The following is a 7726-nucleotide window of genomic DNA, read 5'->3' as shown; positions in this document are numbered from 1 at the left end:
TAAATCCTAATTGACTTCTTTTTTTCCTTAAGATTCGAGTTCTGACTCAAATTTTATTTCCTTCAATTGGTATAGTTTTTCTTCGAAGATTTGAGTCCTGGCTCGAATTTTCCACTTTCCTTTGGGATTCGAGTTTCGACTCAAATTTTCTTTCCTTAAAACCCGAATTGGTCTAGTTTTCCTTCAAAGATTTGAGCATTGACTCAAATTTTCCAGTTTTCTTTCATAATTTGAGTTTCAACTCAAATTTTCTTTCTTTCAAATCCAAGAATTGTTTTAGTCTTCCTTTGAAGATTCAAGTTCTGATTCGAACGTTCTTTTAAATCCAACTTTCGAGTTGGTCCTTCAAAATCTAATTTTTGAATTGGTCCTTCCAAATCCAGTTTACCCTGGTCCTTCAAAATCCAATTTTCGAATTGGTCATTCCAAATCCAGTTTAGCACTGGTCCTTCCAAACCCAGTTTAGTATTGGTCCTTCCAAATCTAATTTTTGAATTGGTTCTTTCAAATCCAATTTTTGAATTGGTTCTTCCAAATCAAGTTTATCACTGGTCCTTATAAATCCAATTTTCGAATTGGTCATTCAAAATCTAGTTCAGCACTGGTTCTTCCAAATCTAATTTTCGAATTGGCCCTTCAAAATTCAGCTTTCGAGTTGGTCCTTCAAAATCTAGTTTAGCACTGGTCTTTTCAAATCCAGTTTAGCACTGGTCCTTCCAAATCCGGTTTAACATCGATCCTTCCATAAAATCCAGCTTTCGAGTTGATCCTTCCCTAAAATCCAATTTTACATTGGTCCTTCAATCAAAATCCAATTTTTGAGTTGGTCCTTCCAAACCCAGTTTAGCACTAGTCCTTTCAAAATCCAATTTTCGAATTGGTTCTGCCAAATCCAGTTTACCCTGGTCATTCAAAATCCAATTTTCGAATTGGTTCTTCCAAATCCAATTTTTGAATTGGTCCTTCCAAATCTAGTTTAGCACTAGTTCTTTTACCAAATTCAATTTTCGAATTGGTTCTTATAAATCTAGTTTATCCTGGTCCTTCCAAATCCAATTTTCGAATTGGTCCTTCCAAATCCAGTTTAGCACTGGTCCTTTTACCATATCCAATTTTTAATTGGTCCTTACAAATCCAGTTTACCCTTGTCCTTCCAAATCCAATTTTTGAATTGGTCCTTACAAATCCAGTTTTCCCTGGTCCTTCCAAATCCGATTTTTGAATTGGTCATTCCAAATCTGGTTTAGCATCGGTCCTTTCATAAAATCCAGCTTTCGAGTTAATCCTTCCATAAAATCCAGTTGTGCAATAGTCCTTCAAACAAAATCCAGCTTTCGAGTTGGTCCTTCAAAATCCAGTATAGCACTGGTCCTTCTAAATCCAGCTTAGCACTGGTCCTGCCAAATCCAGTTTACTCTGGTCCTTCCAAATCAAATTTTTGAATTGGTCCTTCAAAATCTAATTTTCGAATTGGCTCTTCCAAATTCGGTTTAGCATCGGTCCTTTCATAAAATCTAGCTTTCGAGTTGGTCCTTCCATAAAATCTAATTTTACAATGGTCCTTCAAACAAAATCCAGTTTTTGAGTTGGTTCTTCAAAATTCAGTATAACACTGATCCTTCTAAATCCAGCTTAACACTGGTCCTGCCAAACCCAGTTTAACACTAGTCCTACCAAATCCAGCTTCATGTTGGTTCTTTTACAAAATTCAGCTTCACATTGGTTCTTTCACCAAAATCCAACTTCGTGTTGGTCCTTTCACCAAAATCCAACTTTGTGTTGGTCCTTTTACAAAACCCAGCTTTGCGTTGGTCCTTTTGCAGAACCCAACTTTGCGTTGGTCTTTTTACAAAATCAAGCTTCACGTTGGTCCTTTTACAGAATCCAGCTTTGCATTGGTCATTTTACAAAATCCAACTTCGCATTGGTCCTTTTACCAAATCCAGTTGTGCTGGTCCTCTCGCCAAATCCAGTCTTATGCTGGTCTTTTCAAAATTCAACTTTTGAGTTGAATTTTATATTGAGTCTTTTGAGGAGAATTTAGTCACAGATATGTCAATCAGATGTCAAGTAATTTCTTTCACCAAAGATTTCAGAAACATTTTCCAATTTGTCATAAAAATAGTTGTTGATCTCAAAAAATTTATTACATAAAATTTTACCTCAAATTACCTTCAATATTATTTTCAAAAGGACAAGACTTTTACGAAGAAAGAAGAAAATTCAAGCTTTTCTGTTGGTCAACCAAAAGGATGAAGACAACTGCTCGATATGACTAGCAAAGAAAAAATTCAATGATATTGAAAAGTCATAAGTGAACTGATATTGATCATAGCTATGACACATTTTTAAAGATTATTCTTCTGATAATAAGGCAGTCAAAATATCCCACGCGATAAAAAGAATCCACTCAATATCTCTAGAACCATTCAAGCTGCAATTAACTATATGCAAAAAGGGATCTATCAACTATCGTCAAGTTAAAGACTGATGAATGAGTTAGACCCCCGGGGCCAAAAGAGACTCGGATCATCTCCAAGTTAAAGGAGTATGTGACGTGTCCTTTTAGGGAAAGTTTAAATCATCGCCAAGTTAAAGGTGAAAGCGATGAACCTCCCGACAATCCCTAAAAGATATTTGATCGTTGTTATCATTAAGAAATTTTCATCCAAAGAGACCATACTATTAATATAATTCTTGAGACTAAAGAAGACTCTAATCATCTCTGAGTTGAAGGAGTATGTGACGTGTCCTTTTAGGGAAAATCAGAATATCACCAAGATGAAGATTGATGTGGTAAAATTTTTGCCAAATCCCAAGAGAGCCCACTTTCATGTCTCAAAAGATCACAAAAGATTATCAAAAGATTCCAATTCAAGAGACAATATAATTAATATAATTTCTGAGACCAAAGAAAACTCAGATCATCTCCAAGTTGAAGAAGTTTGTGACATGTTCTTTCAGGGAAAATCAGAACATCACCAAGTTGAAGGCTGATGCGATTAAATTCTCATCAAACCCCAAGAAGCTCAATCTCTATGTCTCAAAAAGAGTGCAAAAAGAACATCATGGGTAAACCTCAGATATCAAACTGCCCAAATTGCCAAGAATCTTCTTTATTCATGTGAAATTCTTTTATAAATATTCTTTCATAAAACGCTTTTATGATACTGCGAGCAATTTTCTTTCTTTTCATATCAAGGAAATGGTTAGCTTCCTTGAAGAAACCTAACAACAACAAACTTGAATTTGATTCTAGATTCTACGGAGTTAGCCCAGTTGTAGGTAATACTCTAGGTAGAAGAGGAAATATTTTTTGCACAAATGTGCTTACTTTCAATAACTTTGAATCAACTACAATTTTTAACATTTTGGCAATCTTTTTCAGCTATCCCGATATGAAGTAAGAATTTGATGCCCATTTTGATATATCCTGACGTTGTTGTTATCCCTCTTTAGAACTTGATAATACGAGTTTTCAAGATCCTTCCCTTCTGGTTTAATCTGAGCGCAAGGGCTCTTAGATTCACACACTTTCCTATGTTCTCCACGGTCCCAACATAAACAGTTTGTTTTTGGTTCGAGGTCGAGACAATATTTATTTCTCTAACAAAAGGTCATCAGTTTCAAAAGTTATTCAGTCTCAGCAATGAAACACCGAAGATCAATCCTTTTTCAAGCTTTAGGAAACCCCATTTTCTTTCTTTTGCAAACCTTACTCAGATTTATTATGCAAGATCTCAAGGTTTCATCATAGTTTCTTCTTTTGAGGATTTTGTCTTTTTCTCGTTCAGGGTAAGGGTTAAACCTGAATTGTTTTTACAAAAGGTTATTATTTTAAAAGTCATTCAGTCTCAGCAATGAGACACCCAAGATCAACCCCTTTTCAAGATTTAAGGAACCCCATTTTCATTCTTTTACAAACCTCTCTCGGATTTATTGTGCAAAATCCGAAGGTTCTATCATGGTTTTTTCATCCGAGGATTCTGTTGTCCATGCCCGTTCAGGTTAAGGGTTACACCTGAGCCTCAGTTCGTGAGATATTTTGTCCATTTCCGTTCAGGTTAAAAGTCAAGCTTGAACCTCGTTCTTCCACGAGGTATTTTTCGTCCCATCCAGGGTAAGGGTCAAGCCTAAACCTTGTTCTTCCATGAGATATTTTTTGTCCCATCTAGGTTAAGGGTCAAGCCTGAGCCTCATTTCGATGAGGTGAATTTTCTTCTTTATCCTATTCCCCCCATTCAGGTAAGGGTTAAATCAGAGTCTCCTTTGTGAGGTACCTTCTTCCCATTCAGGTAAGGGTCAAGCCTGAGCCTCATTTTGATGAGGTAAATTTTTTTCTTCATTCTCCATTCTATATCTATCATTAATACCAGAGCAAATTCTTTCATACCCAGTCAGATTCTTCTAACTGAGGCATTTTTATAGCTCAATTTTGGTGTATTTTTCTTTGCCACTAAGCTCGACTTTCAACCGGCTTAGTAGCAAAGAGGGGCATCTGTAAACACCCCAAATTTTCCACCCTCGCTCACAAACCCTTTCCTTTTGCCACTGGGACCCACTCTCTAAATCTTTCAGGAAACCAGTTGGTCGACATCTGAGCGAGGGCTATTCAGAGCCTGAATTCTACCCTAAATTCAAATATTTCAAAATTTAATCTCCATTTTGGCCAAATTTTAGTTATCAATTTTTTATCCTCGAACAAGAATTTCCAATTCCTTGTCTCTGCCAGAGGTCTGGGATTTTAAATCTCTCATCTAGGGTTTGCATTTTGCATGACATTGCATATCATTTCCTATCATTTTATTACATTTTATCGCATTGCATTCCATTCTCGAGATCCAACACTCTTGTTTTTCAAAAAATCTTTAATCCAGATTCGATTTTAAACCTTTCTTTTAAAATCAATTTAAAAAAAATGGGTTTTAGATCAATATTTGCCATTTGGCCAACCTCAGGGCTTTGCATTTTTCATTCCAAAAACATTTTTCTTAGAAAAACAATCTAGATTTATTTTGAAATCAAATTTTAACTCATCTCAATTATCAGATGAGACCCATCTAGGTGGTGTCACTTCCAGATCCCTCATTTCATCCAGATTTCTCAAATTTCAGAGTTTTAGTTGATTTAGGACTCTGTCTTTTCACTTTTTCAAACCTTTTCAAAATTTTATTTTGGTTTTAAATTAGAGGTAACCTTACCCCTCATCCATTTCCTTTATTTTGGCCAAAATCTTAGAGTTTCAGTCAGACTAGGACTCTGTCCTAGAGTTTTAGTTGGATTAGGACTTTATCTCGATTTCATCATTTATTCCCGTTTTTCACTTATTTTCAAAAATCTTCTCATCTGACTTTTAAAAAGACAAAAATTTTAGAGTTTCAGTCGGACTAAAACTCTATCACAGAGTTTCAGTTGGATTAAGACTCTATTTCTCATTTTTATTTTTACCTATTTTCAAGAAAATCTTTCAAAAGAAACCACAATCCTAGAGTTTTAGTCGGATCAGGACTCTATTCCAGGGTTTCAGTTGGATTAAGACTCTAACTCTGACTTCAATTTTTAGAAAATCTTTTAAAAACTACTTCATTTATCTTTTAAAAAATCAAATTTCAAAAATCTAGGACTTTATTGTAGAGTTTCGAAATTTTATGACTCTGTCCAGAGTTTCAGTTGGTTCAGGACTCTACTCTGATTTCATCTTTTTACTCTTATTTTACCTATTTTTCAAAAATTGATCCAATTCTAAGAGTTTCAAAATTTTAGAACTCTATTCTAGAGTCTCAGTTGATTAGAACTTTAACCCTGGTTTCGTCTTTTTGTTCATTTTTGCTAATATCTTAGAAGATCTTTCAAAATCTATTCGTTTGTCTGTCAAAAACCAAAATTTAAGAGTTTCAAAATTTTAGGACTCTAGTCAGGAGTTTCAGTTGGTTTAGGACTCAAATTTGTTCATTGCTTTCATTCCCATCTATTTTAAAAACTTCTTTTCACCTTTATTTTAACATGTTCAAAAACTCAGATGTGGAGCCCACATACTTGGCGCCATATTTGAGAGGTTTTTAATTCATCTAGGACTCTAGAGGATTTAGAATTTTGATTTTTACTATTTGTTTAAAACCCTTTTTGAAAATATTGTTTTTAACCCTTTTGTTTTCAGGTTTTAAAAATTATTTTTCTGAAAAATCAAATGGGGCACATAGTAGGTGGCGCCACATTTGAAGAAGTCTAGGCTAGTTCATGTTTGGTAGTCTCCTAATTGAATTAAAATTTCAAAAAGATCAAAATTGATTTTAAAACCTAACCTTTATTTTCATTTTTTTAAAACCTTATTTTTAAAACTTGTAATTAGGACTTTTAAAACCAAATGTGGGCCCACAAGGGGGGTGCCACATTTGAGATTTTTTAATACTAATTATCAGTCTTGATTAGGGTTGACTAATTAGAGTTTAGTTAGGGTAGGATTCCCAAGCAAAATCGCCCCCCTTAATTAAATCAATTAAGAAGAGATTTAGAAAAAAACAAACTCTTTAACCCTAATCAAAAGGGTTTTGAAAAATTATAAATAGGGGACCTCTTGGTCGACCCCCACATGTTCTCTCATCCACTCTCTCTCTCCAATTTGTGGTTCCCTTCTCCTCCAACCCTCTCCATTGAAGCTCCAAGAATTTGGAATTCATTTGATGCATTATTTAGTTAAATCATAAAAACAGGATGCTTGCGGAGTCCTGATTCAACTGAAAGATGTAAATTGTAATTATAAATTTGGAATAAGAATTTACTTTTCCTGCTTAGATTAGGGTTGCATTGCATATAGTTTATTTTTAATAATATGATTCGTGTGATGGATGATGATTCATGCATATTTTAATTCCACCATGGTCTACATGAATGGCACGTGCACTCGCTTCTAAGGAGTTAATAAACTTGATTGAGTTCGTATTTGTAGCCATAGTCAGAATACGAACAATATCCAAATTTATCATCTTCTTTTAAGCCACAAATGGTCTACATTCTTGGGCATTTTCAGAAATCATTCCATATTTTCAAAACTTTTCTAAGTATTTTTCCCTTTTAGAATCAAATGAACTATATTCAATACGTATTCGTGGCCATAGTCAGGGATATGTGGCAAATATATTTCATCTAAATTCTATAAGGCACATAAATTCCTTTTATCAATAATTTTCTTCAAGTTCTTCAGAAAAATATTTTCTCAAATGGCATTCATGTATCATTTAGGTTTAGATGGCATCGTGAAAAGATTTCATAGGGCCACACGCCCATCTCTGATGGGTTTTTTTTCAAATCCAATCTCAGAAAAATCTATTTTCTCAAAATTGCTTGACTTTTCCTCAAAATTGATTTTCAAAGTTTTTTCCTTTCCCAAATAATTTTCTAAATCCAAATTCACAATTTTCTAAGTGTCCTTTTCTTCAAAAGTATTTTCCCAATGTGATTCACGATTTTCAAAGCATCATTTTTTCAAGTATTTTCCAATATTCGAAGCAAACATCATATTTTCAGTCAAAATTTTCCAAAGTTCATAGCACATGCCTGATTCCTTGTGCATTTAGAAAATAGAACTCTGGTTTAGACAAGTTGAGCAAAACAAAGCACTTGATTGATCCTTGGTTCGATTTCCCATGATTATGGCGCCAGGAACGATTGAATCTCGTATCGACAGACGAGTCCCATTCTATAGTTTTTTTTCACATTTTAAAACGGA

The sequence above is a fragment of the Nuphar pumila genome, chromosome 4, assembly GCF_984573655.1.
Source record: "Nuphar pumila chromosome 4, dmNupPumi1.hap1.1, whole genome shotgun sequence".
NCBI lineage: Eukaryota > Viridiplantae > Streptophyta > Magnoliopsida > Nymphaeales > Nymphaeaceae > Nuphar > Nuphar pumila.
The sequence above is the reverse complement of the archived record's forward strand: the minus strand, read 5'-3'. Positions refer to the sequence as shown.